The sequence below is a fragment of the Lepisosteus platostomus genome, chromosome 5 (genome assembly GCF_059453375.1).
Source record: "Lepisosteus platostomus isolate fLepPlt1 chromosome 5, fLepPlt1.hap1, whole genome shotgun sequence".
Classification (NCBI taxonomy): Eukaryota; Metazoa; Chordata; class Actinopteri; order Semionotiformes; family Lepisosteidae; genus Lepisosteus; species Lepisosteus platostomus.
Window position 1 is genome coordinate 56,177,386 of NC_142615.1, and position 20,419 is coordinate 56,197,804.

Below are 20,419 nucleotides of genomic sequence, written 5' to 3' on the forward strand. Positions count from 1 at the left end.
GTGTTGAGGTACAATTGAATTCTCGAGCCGCAATGTAGAACATGGGGTTTACTTATCCACTGTGTATGGTTTTGGAATCTCCCGGCACGAACACCAAACCAGCTGACAGGCTCTGTTGCAGCCTCTGTTGCAGCGGTTGTCCAATGGGCGTTGTGTCGGCGTTCTCTGGCTACCGGCCAACCAGTCAAGGTGCAGCTCGGAGTAGGACGGGCGGAGGAATCTGACTGCGGCGCGCAGGGCAGTCGTTGCTCCGAGGGGATCTACCAGCAGTCCGGCTGGCTAGTAGAAAGTCTCTATGCACAGATGTGACCGCGAGTCCTCACAAGTCACTCTTTTGCCTGGGAAGAAGCTGGTTCGTTCCCGGTCCAGCGCTGCTTCTGAATAAGCTATTCAGGTTGTCGACGAGGGTCCAACTGTAGGCTGCCGTTGAGCAAGCGGAGCATTCACGTTGGTAGAATTCTGAGTACGTACGGGATCCTAGGCCTCGCGCTTAGAACAAAGTCCAAGTCCTTTTGCAGACAACAGCAGTTGTCACGTGATTGTCTCTGAGGATGCACGAAAATGGCCAAGGAGAGCCCAGATCTGAGCTTGCGCTCCCTTTTTGGCCAAGACCCAGATGTGTGCTGATTGGTTGAGAGTTTGGCGGGCATTGGAGACCCACATGGTTTTACCACGCCCTGCCAGTCCCTGATTGGTTGGTCAAGATGAGATATAAGTCACTTACTCTTGACACTTAGGAATGCAGTCCAGATGTCCATTCGGCACTCCCTAGACTGATAGGCGCCAATGAATGACCATTGATCATGATAGCCAGGCTTAGCTAAGTGCATCCCTGTCTGGGAGCTTGTTCCTTATCAAAACAAAACATCTTAAATCAGCCTGCATGAATACTTTCTCTGTGGCTGCACCACAGAGATGGAGGGTGAGATGGGGCCTCCTTTAGGACAGCATACCAACACTTAATTCTGTCTTATTAACAAGCATTGCCGCTACAATAGCAATTCAAATACAACAGCCACACTGCTGAAACCATATGTTTTACACACCAGACAGGCCCCCTAACCTCATACAACCTTGCTGTGGCTGTGACCCCTTTCTTTATTTTTTTATGATGTTTTCAATATGGCACCATTAGACAGGCCGTACATGGTGATAGGAGGGTGCTATTCACGAGTCAATAGCTCTTCAAGCACAACAGCCACAGTGCTGCAACCAGGTGTTTTACACACCAGACAGGCCCCCTAACCTTATACAATCTTGTTGTGGCTGTGTCCCTTTTCTTTATTTTTTTATGATGTTTTCAATATGGCACCATTAGACAGGCCGTACATGGTGATAGGAGGGTGCTATTCACGAGTCAATAGCTCTTCAAGCACAACAGCCACAGTGCTGCAAACAGGTGTTTTACACATCAGACAGCTCCCCTAACCTTATACAACCTTGCTTTGAGATGTGGAACATTTCTTTATTTTTTAATGATTTTTTTACTGTAATCAAGTGTTGTGCTCATTAATAATAATAATAATAATTGCTTACACTTATATAGCGCTTTTCTGGACACTCCACTCAAAGCACTTTACAGGTAATGGGGACTCCCCTCCACCACCACCAATGTGCAGCATCCACCTGGATGATGCGACGGCAGCCATAGTGCACCAGAACACTCACCACTATCAGTGAGGAGGAGAGAAGAGAAATGTAGCCAATTCAAAGAGGGGAATTATTAGGAGGCCATGATTGGTAAGGGCCAATGGGGAAATTTGGGGATATTGTCAGTATCACTATACTGGGGCATTAGGACCCACATGGACCACAGGGTGAGCGCCCCCTGCTGGCCCCACTAAGGAACTAAGGAACCTTAGTTTTTCCCGGGAGGTCTACCATCCAGGTACTGACCAGGCTCACACCTGCTTAGCTTCAGTGGGTTGCCAGTTGTGAGTTGCAGGGTGATATGGCTGCTGGCCATAATCAGCAGCCTTCAGTACTGAAGCAGGTGTGAGCCTGGTCAGTACCTGGATGGGAGACCTCCTGGGAAAAACTAAGGTTGCTTCTGGAAGAGGTGCTAGTGGGGCCAGCACAACCATTAGGCAGGCCTCCTGACCTTTCACAGTCATGCTTTGTTGTGTGAAACTTTAATTATCTTTTTAGGATTTTTTGAACATGGCAACTTCCACCGAGATGGGTGGGGGGTGTCGGGGTGCTCTTCAATAGCTTTTTCATCTATACACACAAACGGATGTAACCAAGACACTCAGAACCTGTCACGCAGGGGCTGACTGCTGAGGATAGGGATCCAATGCGGTGCCCTTGGTAGGGTTGGCGCGAGACGCAGGCATAGTCGGAGTAAACAGGCAGGGGTCCGAGTCCGGGAAGGCGTATGTCGAAGAAAACTCAGTCTTCACTCAGGTTGGGAGATTGTCAACAGAGATCTTTAATACAATCAGCTGAAGGGGAGCATATCACAGAGAAAGGGTTTCCCCTAGCACTCAAGACATGCTCACTGGACTGAAGTTATACTGTCCTTTTTTATACATTAAAAGTAGGCAATACTTTAACATATCAAAGGAACATACAGGGAAAGGGGCAGTGTCAGAAGTCAAACAAACAGGACAGGGGGGTGCCATTTGGCATCCTTCAATCTGTTTCAATTTTCTCTGGTTGAATGGGTGTGAGGAATCACAGGCTTTAGTTTGCACCTAAGACAGTGGTCTTAGGTGCGAACAGAAAACCTTTCCCACGCATAGTCACTGTCCTGACCTTTTGACTCGGTCTTCCACACGTAGCACAGGCGTAGGCACAGAATCGACAGGCGAAAGTGTAGTCGAGGGACTGGCAGGGGTCGGAGTCCGGGAAGGCGTAGAAGTTGCGTCGGTGTGGATTCAGAAGGCAGAGGCGTAAACGAAAAGTCAGGCTGGGGTCAGGATCCGAGAAAGCGTAAAACAGGCGAAGGTACAAAATCGAGTGGCTAAAGCGGGGTCGAGGTCCAGGGGAGAAGTCGTAGTAAGGCAAAGGTGTAGTTAGTACGTAAGCTCCGGGAGAGAATCTCAATCGTGAGCAATGACCGGGGGGCAGATGAAGGTTTAAGCAGAGGCCTGATTGACACGTGCACGTTTGGTACGGGGAGAGCTCGTAGGAATGCGGGAGCACTTGCCTGCGTGAGGGAGATTCGTGGCAAAACCAACAGAATCAACCTGAACTCACAGAAAAACAAGAATGCCCCCGAGACACCTGCACCCCCCTCGGACCACTCTGGTATCAACACCCCCAAACCCATCCATACCAGCTAACAAGACTCAGAATCGGTGCAACCCTCCAACCTGGACCAAGAGCAGGATGGGACAAGAACCTGCACCACACTACGCACCCCTCATCCAGACCAGCAGGACAGCCAGACCACAGACAGCACCATCATGTAACCCCCCTGTTCATTCCAACAGAAAAGCCGAACTGACCCCCACCAGCATGGCGACGCTGCAGCTCTGGTCACACCAGCAGGCCCAATGGGCTCAGAGCTGGGGGACATACAGATGCAGCCATTCAAAATGCGTGGGCGATACTGCATTATTTTCCGGTACGCTGTACGCAGTCTACCGCAAGTTACCGGTAAATACCGCGAGTTACCGGTAAATACTGCTAGTTACCGTAAATTCTCCTATAATATGACAAGCAAAATAATAGTATCCGGAATTTCGGCAAGGTGGAGCTAATAAAGCTCAACCTCTCATGTTTGAGCTGTGGCCATCAAAGTCTTTAACGAAGATATTACTAATAGTATTAATAATGAATGACCTTGGACAAGCTGTAAGTGTAAACTCAAAGTATTGCCCTGGTCAACATTCTTTTTTTCATTGACCGTCTTTGTAAAAGTAACACCACAGCATTTCGCAATCACGCATTTGTTTCCAATCATGCAAAGTACAGTAATTTTTGAGAATCGATTCACCATGCCTTTCACATGCTCATAAAAGAGATTGATTTAGGAACATAAACATATTACTGTATGAAAACTGTACTGTATACAGTATGTATATGTATATTTAATGTCTTAACTGTGCCCGTTTAAGTATTGAATATTCATATCTAATTTTACCACTGAAGGGAAATCTTAGTAGCTGAGCATAAAAAGAATAGGAGCATACTGCAACGCGTGTGAAGGCCATAAACGATATTAATTTTGGAACATAAACATACAGTATATGGCTGGTCTCAGTACTTTAAAGAAAACATACACGAAACATGGTTTCATTATGACCAGAATCGGTCTTGAGATATTTTTAACTTGATTTACAGTATTTGAGAGGTATGTCTTAACACCGATACTACAGTGCTTAAGTACTGCTCACGTATATGTTTCTAGGTTTATATTATGCATTTCATACGATCAAATTACTTTTGAGCAACTAATAAGAAGCGCGAAACGGTATGCGTTTTAGTTTCGTTTTGTGCTGGGACCCGTGGATTGATTAGAGATATCAAGTACATACAAGTCATTTTTTAAATGTTGTAGTTCGTCTTGAAAAAATGTTACGAGTACATCATCTATCAACAATTACACAGGTTCTGTTTCCATATTGCGGATTTTGGTTACGTAATATTATTTTCTAGATTTCACGTTGTGAATATATGATTTGGGCAAACAGAGACGCAAAGAAGTACATTATTGGTTGTTGTTTTTTTTTTTGCAGTTTTATCTAGAACAAGCGATGCTTAAACCTTTGTCTGATTCTTGTGAAACTACCCACACGACAGTTACAGTACCTAGGAGTTGACTTCAGTGATGTCACTGATGGGATGTTTCTAAAAATCCATGGTCTGTGATTGAAACCTGTAAAACCGGTTTAATTCGTCACAGCCAGCACTCTTCAGGTGTGAGGGTCTTCTGCTCAGAATGAAACGCTAAAATGTTTGTGTATATTCTAATGGTAGTGGGGGCAGGGTGTGTGGGAACAGCTTTGGTTGAAATTGCATTGGAGATCTATGTTCTTCACACCTGAAACATTTTCTCTGAAAGCATTTTCTCTGAAAGCATTTTCTTCGCAGTTTAACCGATCTTGTTACAGCATGTTACAGTTTACTATTATTAACCATATTAATTTTAAGTGCTTAATGTAAAATCTTGTAAAAATATATTTTCATTGTTCAAATATACATTAAGTCTGACTATCATATAATAAGTTAAATACAAAACTAAAGAAAAAATAGGGTTAAATATAATTTTAAATATTTTGCTAACAATGTTAACTGTTTATGAATAATAAAATGTATTAACTAAGGAGTAGGATGGCACAGTTGTTAGTATGTTTTTTGTTTTGTTTCTTTTTCATAAATACAACAGTAGTACCTGATGTCTCAGTGGCTTTCAAAATTAAATTATGCATGCAAACCTGTGAACTAGAAAGATAACTAAGATATCCATCCATTTATAATGGTGGCAAAGTGGTTAGCATTGCTATCTTGCAGCACTGGGGTCCTAGGTTCAATTCCTGCCATCCTGTGTGTGTGGGGTTTACATGTTCTCTCTGGTTTTTCTCCATATGTGTGATATGACTCCCTCTCGCACTCCAAAACATACTGGTAAGTTAATTGGTTTATGGGAAAACTGGCCCTGGTGTGTGTGTGTTTGTGTCTGTCTGTCCTGTGATGGACTGGCGCTATGTCCAGGGTGTATTCTGCCTTGTGTCCGTTGCTTACTGGGATAGGCTCCAAATCCTCTGTACTGGATAAAGAGATTAGAAATGGAAGTAAAGGCACTGTGCTGATGGAACTATACACGGTGTTAGAAACCCACTATGAAATGGCAGCATCTCACTGAGAATAAAATATTTTATAGTGCTGGCTTAAGGAAACAGCCTTTCCACCTCTCTTGCACATCAGTATCCATACCTAGTTATTTAAACAAATTGCCTCTAATTATAAACATCTTAATATGCTGGCTCTGTGGATCCGCATCAGCTATGTTTGCCCATTCCTTCAATTCATGTGCATCCAACACACAGTTCAACGCTAGCAACTACACAAAATCTAAAATATGAGCTCTACTTGCCACTTACAATACCAACAGTACCAGCTAACTTTAGTAGTGACATTTTCATGGATCTTTTTAACAATAAAATTTACAACATCAGACTTCAGACACAATTAAACAGGCCTCAAAAAAGTCTGGTACAAACATTTTCAGCATGGAATAAACCGTTACTTTAATGGTATAAACCTTAAATGGATTCATATTCTCAATAAGATTTGGTGCTCAGTAACATGACTTAGAAAATGACAGAAGACATACGTATCATGCTTATCCTTCTATTTTTCATAATCGTAAACTCCTTAAGGCAGTTACATTTTCTCTGTTCTGACCTGGAGTTACAGAGAAATTTAAATTCTAATAAGAGATTTGTAATGAGGAAAGTCATATCAATCACTCATACAGTACCAGGATTTGCAATTACAATACAAATACTTTCTTTCTATATGTGTTTATTTTGCAGTTTGAGTCTATGGCATTCCTTTGGGGGTCTATACTCCAAGGCATGACTTTTTTATGGGAACATGACATTTTTTTAAACATATATTTTTGTGGTAGTAGGGCGCAAAACATCAGTATTTACTGCTATTAATCACTGTACGATTTATAGTTGAAATCTGAGCCTAGATATAAAGTTAGATATAAAGTTAAAATCTCGACAAAGCAATGTAGGAAATACAGAGAAAATAAATCCTTTCTGACATCTAAAATCAGTTTCGATCAAGGTCTCTAAAACGAACAAAAAAAGAGGATTTTCGGAGGGCAATTACGCTGTGTTTATATAGAATAAGTGATTTATGAGCAATCTAATTTCTTGTTCGTTTAAAACAGTGAAATGTCAGCTGCAAAAGATCGCACCAGAAACAACACTCTCTCTGCCTGTCATAGACGTTCAGGAAAGGCTGAATGAAGTCATGTCAAGTACAATAATTCGGTGATCAATAATAACAGTTGTATTATATCCATGGAAATATATTCATTATATGCCAGCGAACCTCACCGTGCCAGGCCACCACTGCGTCACAACACACAGCTGCCAGTGCACCTCTACATACCCGACCACCACTGCATCACACAGCTGCCAGCGCACCTCACCGTGCCAGGCCACCACTGCGTCACATAGCTGCAAGCGCACCTCACCATGCCAGGCCACCACTGCATCATAGAGCTGCCAGGGCACCTCACCGTGTCAGGCCACCACTGCGTAACACCACATAGCTGCCAGCGCACCTCACCATGCCAGGCCATCACTGAGTCAGAGATTAAATAAAACCTCACTCGCACCAAATAAATTTATATTTCTAAATATCACAACATGATCGAATTTAAGTCATTTTAATAACAATGAATAGTCACCTAGGCGTTACAATATAAAAATTTATATTGATTTAAATAACGTTTTGATTTAAATCGCAAATGCGGGTTTAAATATATGTGTTTTTTGATTCACAATCAGACAAATGCAACATAAATTGATATCTTTGTCTTCTAAGTATCTTAATAAACTTTCAGCATAGCTTTCTCCCCGTTTAGATTTATTTTGGGATCAAACGTGGAAAGATTAGATTGTAATCGTTTTTATTTTTTAAATACATTTTAGAAAAGTGTAATCTATACTAAAAAGCTGTACACCACCTGCTATAAAGATACATATTGTAATACTTTCGGGTTCGAATAGGACAGACACAAGAACTTAGACTTGCGGAGTTAAAGCAAGTAAAGCCTTGATTTTATATATCACCTTTAAAAGTGGCATCTCAAAGCAAAGTAAATACCCAACACTGATTGTACCCATCTGTCATGCTAATAAAGCAGCTTGAATTGAATTGAGAGGGGGGGGGGGTATATTTGCTTTGTGTATAAAGTACATTGTGAATGTTTTCACAGCCTTCACTTTGTCGTTTTTATGCCATTTTTTGACCACACACGAATATTCCTATGTCCGTATCTTCACAAGGGAATCAGTGCGAATTTTAATACTAATTAAATGACCGCGGGCACTTTCCACCCCCTCTACATTCTCAGAGTAGAACAGACTAACCTTCTAATGAAAGACGGTCCACCCCCCACGGACAGGAAAAGTGCCCACAGGCACTTAAACTTAATATGGTCAGTAACAGTAAACAGTAACATGGTCAGAAGGAGCACGTACAAACGTTTCCGAAATAACCACATGTAAGACTGATGCTTAAAATGTTTAGGGAGAAAGTGGAATACTGGTGTGTATTTTTTCTTTAAACTACCAATACCAGCCATATACAGTCTGTAACGTAGGGATTTCTATATGTCTTTATTTAGTGGTTACATTAGTGACAAAGGCTAAACTTTTAGCTTCAGTAACGTGTACATATCTCCCCTTTTTATAAAACGACATGGTTGAAAACTGTTCCAGAGCCACTGTTGTTTCATCAGTGAAAAGTACATCATGAAATGCCTCTCCCTGTTCAATCCACTGGAAAAAAGAAAAGGAGCATAAAGCTTCTGATGGTCATAAACGATATTCATTAAGGAGCAGCATCAGAGGTATGTTTTTAACTGCACTGCATTGGAGAGAATACCATAGTGTGTTTTTTTTTTTTACTCCCTGGTGGAAACTGGCTTCCAGAAGAATCAGTATGGCTCAGAGATTAAATAAAACTTCACTCACACCAAACAAATGTATATTTCTAAATACCACAACATGATCGAATTTAAGTCATTTTAATAACAATGAATAGTCACCTATGCGTTACAATATAAACATTTATATTGATTTAAATCGCGTTTAAATCACCTTTATTTAAAACCCATAAATAAAGCTGATACTGTTTAGACTTTTAATTATTTAAAACTGTATTAAAGCAGCACGATACACAATGCAACGTAAATCGCTATCTTTGTCTTCTGTGTAATAATGTTCACCTCTCTGTCCAGCAAATTTACAATAGTAATAATAATGAACTTTATTGTATATGGCGCCTTTAAAGGTGGCTCCTCAAAGCGCTTTACAGGTTAAAAACAATACTGTTAGGCTGGGAAAACGTTTTTTTTTTAAGAAATACAAAATGAGATATAATGATATGTTCCGGCTTAGACATTAACGAAGAGCATAACGCGTGTACTGTATACACTGCAAGTACAACCCCCCTCTCTGCAGGAGTGCTGGCTGTGACGAACTGAACCGGTTTCACGGGTATTTTCAAAGTAGGAGGCGAGATTTCCAGCGAAAGACACCTCCCCCCCCTCAAAAACCCAGTAAGTACAGTACTTACTAGTTAAAGGCTAGGCTCCTCAATGAAATCGCTTTAACATGCTAATGCGTTGCTGTAACAGTCCGGGCGTGGCAAGCCTCTAATTTCAACCCGACTACGGCGAAAGGAACCCTTCTTTCATTAGAAGACAATGAACATATTTTAGCCCTGAATGAATTAATAGCAAACATGGTTTACATAAAAGACATTTTTCCAAGAAAGTTTAGCCTTTGTCACTAATGAAACCACTAAATAAAGACATAAATATAAAAATCTTAAGATTTTTAAAATACATGACTTTGCTAAAATTTTTTTGAAAATAAAAACAATTACAACCGCCAGGGGAGAGAGAGAACAGGGGAGGGATGTTGGTTTTGCATAAGGGGCGGGGCTATGGGAATTTGGTCTGTTTGGGAATGTGTAGTTACATGTTCTGGCTGTTTGTGAATTATCGTTGTTGAGTATGGAGTGTTGAGGTATTGATTTTGTGTAATGCTTTATGTTGAAAATTGAGGTGGATTTTGTTTATGATAAACAGGATAAACTGGGATGGGAGGAAGGTTTGGTTTTGCATAAGGGGCGGGATTATGATAATTTGAGGAATTTGCGAGAGTAAAATTGTTTGATATATTTGATTTTGTATTGTGGTTGTTATCTATGTTTTTGGTTGGTATTATGTTTATATGGTTGTTTTTGTTGGTTGGTTGTTATTATGGTTATTAATAATACGATCTATAGTTGAAATCTGAGCCTAAATAAAAAGAAAAAGCAAGTGATTAGGTTTATGAGCAATCTAATTACTTATTCGTTTAAAACGCAATATAAAATAAAGTTTATTATTAATTTGCTGGACAGAGCGGTGAACATTATTATGCATAAGACAAAGATAACGATCCTGATCAGTTTAGAAATCTGTGTACACTGTAAGGTTTTTACTTCTTAAACTTTTAAAATACACGTTTTGAATAGAAAGAAATCCTCTTCCTGGTACAGTATGTATAGCAAACCAGCACGTCTTTTTTTCTCCAATCAGAGGGGTGTCAGATGGTGTCAGCCAATCACCATTCTGAAGCCCTACCATAATCTCTGGTATGGGGAGACCCCAGAATTCTGTCCCATAGTTTAGACAGATGATAGATACTTTTATTGATCCCGTGAGGGAAATAAAGTAAATCATTTTCATTTTAGGAAATTATTAAACGCTCGGTTAAAAGCAAAGGAGATTGTCTGTTATAGTGGACATAAAAACAAGAGTTCGCTGGCATTATATCCTGGAAGACACAGACCGGTGCCAGACCAGTAAAATGCCTGATGAACTAGGGATTGGACAGTTTCCAAGTGCTTGTACAATCGATGGAAATGTTCAAATAAATGTGCAAAAGAAAGAAACAAAATAATCATTTATTTCTTTATCATATTGGGTAGCTAATGTCCTCTCTTTGCTAGTTAGTGGCTGTGTTTCTGCGTTGGGTAGCAACGGGTGACTGTTCTCAGGCGGAAGATGTAAACAGCTTTATGTTCGTGTTAAATAATTTTTTTAAATTAAAATTCATTCCATACAGCAATCGCATATTTGGGTACCGTTTCATAAAACTTTCATGCTTAAAATGTTTAGGGAGAAATGGAAAACTGGTGTGTATTTTTTCTTTCAACTACCAAGACCAGCCATACACAGTACAGTTTACATACATACAGTAATGTTTATGTTCCTAAATTAATATCATTCATGACCTTCAGATGCGTTATGCTCCTCTTCTTTTTATGCTCAGCTACTAAAATTTCCCTTTAGTGGTAAAATCCATATAAATATTCAAAACTAAGCGGATTAAAATGTGCACAGTAAAGACATTAAATGATTAAATCTTTGCACTACCAACCAATGCACCACGAGTGCCCCTGTCGGTCATTTTGGCCAGCCAATCACTTACCGCGGTGCCCTCCGGTGCCCTGCGGTGGCTTGTGGGTAGGTTACTGTACCGCGGGTTTTTACCGCGCATTTTGAATGGCTGCATCTGTACTTAATTGGCTTTATGATTTGGTATTGATTTTGTATTGTTGTATTATTAACTTTGTGCTTTCTGTGTTTTTATCGTATTGTGGACTTATTTTTTAAACAAATGCTTACAAAGGCAGACACGGCACACATCTGTTTATACCAGCGGTGAATTGTACATTTTTATTAAGTACAATCTACTGTGCATTTTTGGGAGTATAACAGATTCGATATAAAGTGGCAAAAATCTAAAAGGGGAAAATACCCAAGACTGCGTGTAAAGCCCTTGTTGTGGCTGTTGTTTTATTTTTAGATAAAAATGGCGTAGTGTGCACGAAATGTTGCAGAAACACAATCTAATATTTTAATAACTGTTATTTTAATAATTTGATAAGTATGAGGCCCCAGATCCAAATCTTCGGTTCTGATTTTTTAAACATGATATCTTCCCTTCCTCTCGATGTGAGCAATTGTTTTTTTTTCACATTGCGATCCAAAGAGCCTCAGACGCACAGTCTAACAGTAACCAAACCAGAATGGATTCTGCTGGGAGCCGGACTGAGCTCATTCTCACTCCCTGTGTTGAAAACAGAATTATCTCTTCCCCGAACATCGTCTACAGATCACTTGTGTGCTTTTAACCTTCTCGCAGCTACAGGCGAGACTGAAGCTGGAGATGTGAAGGCACCCGCTGGTGCATCTTCTCCAAATTTCACTTCTCTTTTTTTTTAAAGTAGATATAGCCCTGAAAAAAGCATTAGCTTTATCAGTTTTTACATTAATCGATTTTGAAACAAATATTATATTTTTATTGCAATTTACATAATAATAATAATTATTATTATTATCATCATCACTTACACTTATATAGCGCTTTTCTGGATACTCCACTCAAAGTGCTTTACAGGTAATGGGGAATCCCACTACCGCCACCAATGTGCAGCCCCACCTTGATGATGCAACGGCAGCCATACTGTGGCCAAAATGCTCACCACACATCAACAATCAGTGGGGAGGAGAGCAGAGTAATGAAGCCAGTCCATAGATGGGGATTATTAGGAGGCCATGACTGGTAAGGGCCATTGGAAAATTGGGCCAGGATGCTGGGGTTACACCCCTACTCTTTCAAGAGATGACCTGGGATTTTTAAAGGCCAGAGAGAGTCAGGACCTCAGTTTTACTTATCAGCCGACGGACGGCACCTGTTTACAGTTTAGTGTCCCCGTCATTATACTGGGGCATTAGGACCCACATGGACCACAGGGTGAGCGCCCAGCGACAGAAACCAGATGGTACTGTGTGTCGGGCTCGGCTGCAAGCAGGACAATGATGTCACGGGGACAAAGTAGAAAAAATCAGAACGGTTCTGTAAAAGACCTGTGTCAGCTGTCGGTTCGCAGTCTGGACTCTAAATCCATCGATCTGATTTCAAATCTCTCTAACACCTGAGCTGTGGCTTCTTTTGAGTAGTTATTCAGGAGAACATTATGTTAATCGTATAGATGAATCGTTTAATATATTCAGGTGGATAGCTACTTCAGCATGCATATCTGCAAAGAAACAAGTAATACTGTAGGTTTATTCCATGCTGAAAAGAGAAGAGAGAAAACAAACCTGAAGAAGTTTTCATAGTTGAAACGTTGTGTTTTCTCTCTTCTCTTTCAGCATGGAATAAACCTATTACTTGTTCCTTTAATATATTGTTCGGTTGAATTCAAAATGCTTTACTACTACAAGAGAGGATTATAGTGTGGAGGATGAGACAAATTTATGATTTCTTGGAAGAAAATGGTTTTACTTTGCATTCGAAATGAATCAAAACTTTTGCGTGACACACAAGCCCTTTGTCTTTTTTAAAGACATCATATTTTTAAACAGACAAGTATAGAAAAAGTTTTTTTTTTTACTTAGAAATTTTGGATGGGGGTGATGCATTACTAGTAGTGGCACTGAGGTCACTATGGTGCTGTTGAGCACCATAAGGTTAGGGCCAGTGGTGTAATGTATAATGCATCTGACTTTGGATCAGAAGATTGTAGGTTTGACTCCTGTCTGACTCATGTTGCTTTTAAACCAGTAGTAGATTTTCTTTATGTAAATTAACTGCAGCTGAAAGCTATAGAAAACACATTGGCTAAATTGCAATGAACTGTCGAACTGTTTTGCACGAAGCTGCGGACTACTTAACACGGTACTGTCTGAAGATCAGCTCCTGCTCTGAGCTCAATAGCAATGCAAAACTGTGCGTAACAAAGCTGGCGAGCAGCTGAACTTGTGCTAAATAGTCTGTTCGGTGATGAGGGTTCAGTACTGGCGTTGTTCTAATTAGCACGAACTGCACAGGCTGAATCAGACAATTTCAAATAGTCTGATCAGTGTAGGACAAGTTAATGAAGAATTATTACTTTGTCTGTCTCTTGTTTGTATATAAATGAATGTCTCTGACAACTTAATGTTAGTTTTTAATTTAGTTTTACGATGTTGGTCAGGCGTTGACATATGCACAAACACACGAAATGTCTCACTCCTGATTCAGCTCATGAAGCAATACGAGTGAAGCAATTCCTCCTGCTTCTCGTACAACCATATCAGAACAGAAGCCCGTGTCACCCCGCTCTGATTCAAGAGCGACTCACATCTTGACAGGGTGCTTGGCATGAAGGGGGGGTACTGTCACGCCCTCTGCAGCCAGAGGGCGCTCCTTCTCTGTCCTGTCCCTAGTTTCCAGCCTGCTGTCCTTCCTGTCCCTCTCTTTCCCTTGGGCTATATATTTCCGGGTCTTGCACTCTGTCGTTGCTCAGCATTGACGTTTGGATGTCCTGAGACCCGCCTAGCACCAGGGCGCCCCACGTCCGCTCCCTGAGGGCATAGGTTTCTATATGGCATTCCTGAACTCTTTGCACTAATGAGCCCGGGCCTTTTTCCCGTCTCGCCGCTACGCATATGGGTCTTTTTCCACTCTCCTACTCCCCATGGTTAGTCCCTTTGGACGTCCGTGACAGGTGCCCCTTTGGAATGGTTTTCAGAAAATGTGAGAAAAGGAAAGTTATGTACAGTAAGCTCTCACACACAGCTCTCAAACACAGCATTAGAGATTGGAATCTGATTGTAAAAAAAACTGCCCGTCTCCCCGCCATTTAACGTTGCTGTTGTTTTTATTTTACATATTGTTAGCATTTTAATGAATTGTTAAAAGATTTATACACAAATCGCTAAATACGAAACGTAAAAACCCAACTGTAAGCAATTGACCATTCATATTCCTGAATTTTAAATACCTATGTTTATCTGTCTCCAAGTGCCTGGTGCAGCTATTTTGAAAGCATACCTCAAGGAGGACTTTACACGCAGTCTGGGGTATTTTCTCCTTTTACATTTTTGCGATTTTATATCGAACCTCGTATACTCCCAAAAGTGCACAGTAGCTTGTACTGTGTGCCCTGTTTGCCTTTGTAAGCATTTGTTTAAAAAATAAGTTCACAATATGATAAAAACAGAGAAAGCACAAACTTAATAATATAACGATTCAAAATCAAAACCAAATCATAAAGAAAAAGAGTCAATTTCCACCTGCACTGATATCCCTTCAAATGTTTTATAAGAACTATTGACGTTTATAGAGTAGAAGCCTGGTCCATTTCTTCTACTAAACGAGACTATGGGAGTGAGTATTTTGATGTCGAACTGGGATTTAAATAAAGAGGAACACTACACTACATTGGGCTACGCGTGTGACAAAACGTTTATTTTAGACTTCTCGATAGCTCAGTTGCTAGCTCTTAAAACTGTAGAAAAAGCAGTGAGTATGTCTTATGTCCCTGGTCTGAATCCAGTTTGAAGGGTGGTGTTTTCTTGTTCCTTAATCAAAAAGTGAATTGCGAATTTGTCTTTCACTTTGACGTTCACCCGAAAGCTCAGTATACAAAGAAGTAGAGGCTCCTGTTCTGAATAATCCTCACGTCTGATTGTTTTGCTCAGACCTTTAAAATGTACACTGTGGACTATTTGCTCTTCCTAACACAATTAAAAAGCCGCCGGCAAACTTATCGATCGGGAGTTTAGTTCAGTGATAGCGCGCGCTTAAGTTTTCTATCGCCGGCATCTCTGTATTCTTTTTAAACGCGATATTTTTTATTCTTCGTGTGTGAATTTCAGGGAGACTCATAAACCCTTTCTCTGTTTTTAAGATACATTATTTTAAACCAGACATAATGAAAGACGTAGTAATTAGACACACGTACAAAACACATGAATCTAATTGAAGAAACTTTTGACCGGGGCGATGTATTACTAGTAGCGGCTCTGAACTCAATGTGGTGCTGTATAGGAATGCAATACAAACGCCAATGGCACAATGGATAACGTGTCTGATTACGGATCAGAAGACTTTAGATTTCTACTCCTTCCTGGTTCGTGAAGAAGCTTTTAAACCACACTACTCAACACTGACATCGAAGTGTGTGCGGTCCTACACAACCTTACTATCGACTAGATGAGTCTTCTGTTCTATCTCCGATTCTTTCCGCACATTCCTGCTATTTCACCACCGTTATTGTAGGATAACAGCCACAGACACGAGAAGATATACTATTCCGAACAAATGTCTTAAATAATCAAGTTGAAAAGGGTGACAATAAGTTTTTGTTTCTTTAACGTAACCTAACTTTTGCCTGTAAAGTTCACATTATTTTCTGTAGCCGCAAATCCCCAATATTTCTGCTTTCTCCCGAGAAACACAAGCATGGAGTCAAATCATATTAAATAACACAACACATCTATTAATTTAACACCCAGATGTGACAGAACACATGTAAGACTTACACACAGCTTTTAATATGATATAGTGAATTTGCAGGTATCCTGGGGAGGGAAGAGAACTGATATTAAGGAAATACATATTTAAAGGGGATGTAAGTCTTAAATGTGTTTTGTCACATCTGGGTGTTAACTGAATAATTTTCTAGCATTATTTATTGTGTTTTGACTCTATACTTGTGTTTCTCAGGAGAAGGCAGAAATATTGATGTTTACATTTATATTCACATTCCCGGTGATATTGACATAGGTACTCAACTATTTACTTGTAGTTTGACTAGTGTCAAAAGTTGAAAATCTCTGAAAACATCAAGATGGCTAACGACGTGCAAAGAAACTCAATCACATTTAGAGAAGGTAATGTTTAGATCGGATTAATTCGAAGTGTGTCTCTGGGTGCATTTGATCTACGAACGTTGTGTTTAACTGAAGCACACCCTGACTGAGTGTGCCATAGAAACTGACACATGTCATATTTTTCCACATTCACAGATTTTTGGCTAAAGTAAAAAAAAAATCGTTGTCATTTTCTTGCCAGCTGGCAGTAATTCTTTTGAACTGATAACAAAGACAAGCATTTTAGCTTTCGCGATGTGTGGAGTTCTTGAAAAACAAGTTGTGCCAAAAACGAAATAAACACCTCCATTAAACTTAATGCAGAAGCATGTTGTCTATAACAATAAACGATGCAAGAAGACAGGAAGAAAGGCACCGCTGGGATTTAAACCAAGGATCTCCTGTTTATTAAAGAGGCGCTTTAACCATCTAAGCCACGACACCAGCAGAACTCTCTTCTTTTACTGCCACTTGGACACACCGCTCTGAGACACCTGCGTTCAGTAAGCCCTGAGTCTGCTGGCTGAGCAAAGCTGCCTCCTTTACACGGAACAGGAGCCCCGACTGTAAGAGAAATGAAGAGAAATGGCTTTTATTGGGCACTTTTCATGTCCAATGCTCTTGACATCTCCCAAGGGCGGCAGAGTTCATTTACCACACTTTTCCTTTCTTTCTTCTTTCTGTACTCTTTGATGAAACAAAACGAGAAATCATGTAAGGGAAAATGTCTTTTTTCATGGAGAAAACATGCACAAGGAAATGTGTTTAGAAGAAGTGAGTTAACATGAAAAGTGACCTAATTTACCGGAGCAAATGCTCACCTAGCAAGATCTGCTTTACTACAAGAGAGACGTAGAGTGAAAGACGTGATCATTTCACGCCGTTGTGGAACGAAACGCTTTTGTCTTGGAATTCTAAATCAATTAGAAATTCAGAGCGACACATAAAGGCTTTGTCTGCTTAAAAATGATGATTTTTTAAAACTAAAAAAAAATGTAGAAAACACGTTTCTCACTTAGAAATTTAAGATGGGGGTGGGGTATTACTGGTAGCGGCACTGAACTCACCATGGTGCAATTAATTTACGTGACGGGCTAGTGGTTTAATGGATAACGCGTCTGATTTCGGTTTATAAGATTGTCGATTCGACTTCTACCGGGGCTGTGTGATTCAAATCAGGCTCCTCAGAAATAGATGTCTGTTATGTAAATGAAGCCAACCTGAAAGCAAACGTTGGGTCTGGGTTCCTTTCTTTCCTGCATGAAATAGCAAATCGTTACAAAAAAAAAAAAAACACCAACTAATGTCCAATAGTCCAATAGTTAGTCATTTAAGTAAACATGAATATACTGTAAGGTCTTGGTACATGGGAGTGGATTTCAACCACAATTAAAAGAAGGGCAAATTATAATTACAGGCTTCAGACACTTTTTCATACAAAAGTGACCAAACACTCCCTAACTTTCAGGTTTGCTTGAACCTGTAACAGAAAAGCGGTTTGAAACTTCCATTCTCTGATGTCACTGTCTCTAAAGTCGGACGTGATGTTTCGCGGATGTGCAGTGTGCCTTTTCTCTTGTCGTGTTCAAGATGAAATGCTGCATAAGCTCCTGACTGGGTGTTCTGTACTGTTCTGTTATTTCGTTCGGATTACCTAGGTGGTGTACAGCTAAAACCCGACTGCATGGTGTAAATTCCGAGTTCGACACCAGCAGCACCTGCAAACACATCAGCTGACCTCAACGTGATTTGAACACGCAACCTTCTGATCTGGAATCAGACGCACTACCATTGCACCACAAGGTCACTTGCGACAAGTGCTTTTAATTCACCCAAAGAGAAAAATCAGCGTCCCTGAAAAATATTGTTTTCATTCTCTCCTGTGAGGAGCGCCGCTCTTCCAACGAGGGTCTCTTCTTCCCAGACCACAGATTATTCATCCCGCCTGGCTCTCTCACAGAGAGCAGACACACCGTCTCCACTAATGTGTTTACTACATCTATAGATCTGACCCCCTACAGCCCCGATATTCCTGGACAGGATATTTACCACCAGCCTGGTGAACTTCTCATCTTGACCTCTCCCAGGAGGAGCACAATTAACACAGAATCCTCTCTCCATTTAGCAAATAACACAAAACACTGTTTACCTGTCAAGACAGAAAACCAGGCTGCTCCAGGTGAGGCTTAAACTCACAACCTTGGCATGAGTCCACTGAATATGTCATTTTACATGGCCTGAACCAGGAAAGAGGTTGGAAGTCAAGAAGTTATGGTTTTGTTTTAATACTTGCCTACTCTTTTAATTTTTTGGTCAAATCTTTTATTTGGGAGTACTTTCAGTGGATGTTAATCTTTGTCCCGATGCATGATTCTGGGCCATGGTGTGTCTTGAATAATGTTCTTATAGGCTTCAGTTTGGAAAAGTGCGGTCTTCAGAAGCTACCGAAACCGCTAATGGTTACATAACACTTAATGCAAAAGCAACGTTCGGGTTTGAAAAAAAATATTACTTGCTATGAATACAAACACTGTTACAGGAGGCGTGTTAGGGCTATTTTAGCTTAGATCATCAATTCATCTTACATTTCTTCTCCATCTATATCAACAGCGTCATCGCTACTGAGCACTAAAGGCAGGTCCTGGCAATACAATCTTCTTTAGAAAACATTTTTAAAACTATTTCCACTACCATACATAAAGTAAACGATACCGATTGCACGCAACTAATAAAATCTCTTATCCAGGGACGTTGTAGCTAGATGCAAATTCCAATCGAAAATGTATCAGCTTTAAAATTTTCTTTTGGATCCACAGGACGATCAGCATGAGTCTCAAAATATACCTGTGTTTGATTGTACAGCATAGATTGTACAGCATGTATGTTTACATTTATGTTAAAATTAAGGTAAATATATCAAAATATCAACATCCAACTTCACAGTGCTAACGTACTGTAACAGTGCTTGTCAAATTCTCAAACAAATCTGCGTTATATTTCTAAACTCTTTTAGCAGAGGACGCAACAGGAGTATAAATGATATCTCCCGCCAGCCATTCAAAGATACTTTTTCAAGGGTGAATATGGATTTCTGGGGAGTTGCGGTGTTGATCACTATTGGACTTCCCCGGTCTCAAGTGTTGTTGTTGGACACGGGCAAAAGACTCGCATTTTCTGCAAATATGAAGAGGGTTAAGGTTTCGGCTTTAGCGGAGACAGTGTTTACATTGACAATAATAAGAAGATCGCCCCTGGGTGGGTTTGAACCACCAATCTTTCAGTTAACAGCCAAACGTGCTCGCCGATTGCGCCACAGAGACTGATGAGAGAGGCTTTTCTCCATTCGCACCTTTCCGGTCAAAAAATAAACATTGCTTGCATTTTCTTGCCAGTCGGCAATATTCCTACTGCTCTGATAGCCAAGAATTACATTTCATTTTTCACAAGCTGTATGAATTTCTTGAAAAACAAGTTGTTGCAGAAAGGAAATGCATTCATGCTTTAAACTAAATCAAGCCCTATGCGGTTGTCCAAGATGGTAGTTTCTGCACAAAAAGACAGGAAGAAAGGCACAGCTGGGATGTGGAGCCAGGATCTCCAGTTAACGAGACAGGTACTTAAACCGACTCAGCTACGGTGCCGGCAGAATTCTCCTCTTTTATAGCCGCTTGGACACACCGCTCTGAGCCATCTGCATTCACGAAGCCCTGAGTCTGCCGGCTGAGCAAGCTGCCTCCTTTACACGGAACAGGAGCCCTGACCATAAGAGAAACGAAGAGAAATGGCTTTTATTGGGCACTTTTCATGTCCAATGCGCTTGACATCTCCCAAGGGGGACAGAGTTCATTAACGACACTTTTCCTTTCTTTCTTCTTTCTGTACACTTTGATGAAACAAAACGAGAAATCATGTAAGGGAAAATGTCTTTTTTCATGGAGAAAACATGCACCGGGAAATGTTGTGTTTAGAAGAAGTGAGTTAACATGAAAAGTGACCTAATTTACCGGAGGAAATGCTCACCAA

General features: G+C 40.5%; 1 non-coding gene across 1 annotated transcript; it reads right to left on the reverse strand.

The window, feature by feature from the left end:
* Positions 1 to 18,130: 18,130 nt before the first annotated feature.
* On the reverse strand, positions 18,131 to 18,202 carry trnaw-cca (transfer RNA tryptophan (anticodon CCA)). Its single transcript has one exon. It is a non-coding gene; the product is annotated as a tRNA-Trp (tRNA).
* Between the last annotated feature and the right edge of the window lie 2,217 nt (positions 18,203 to 20,419).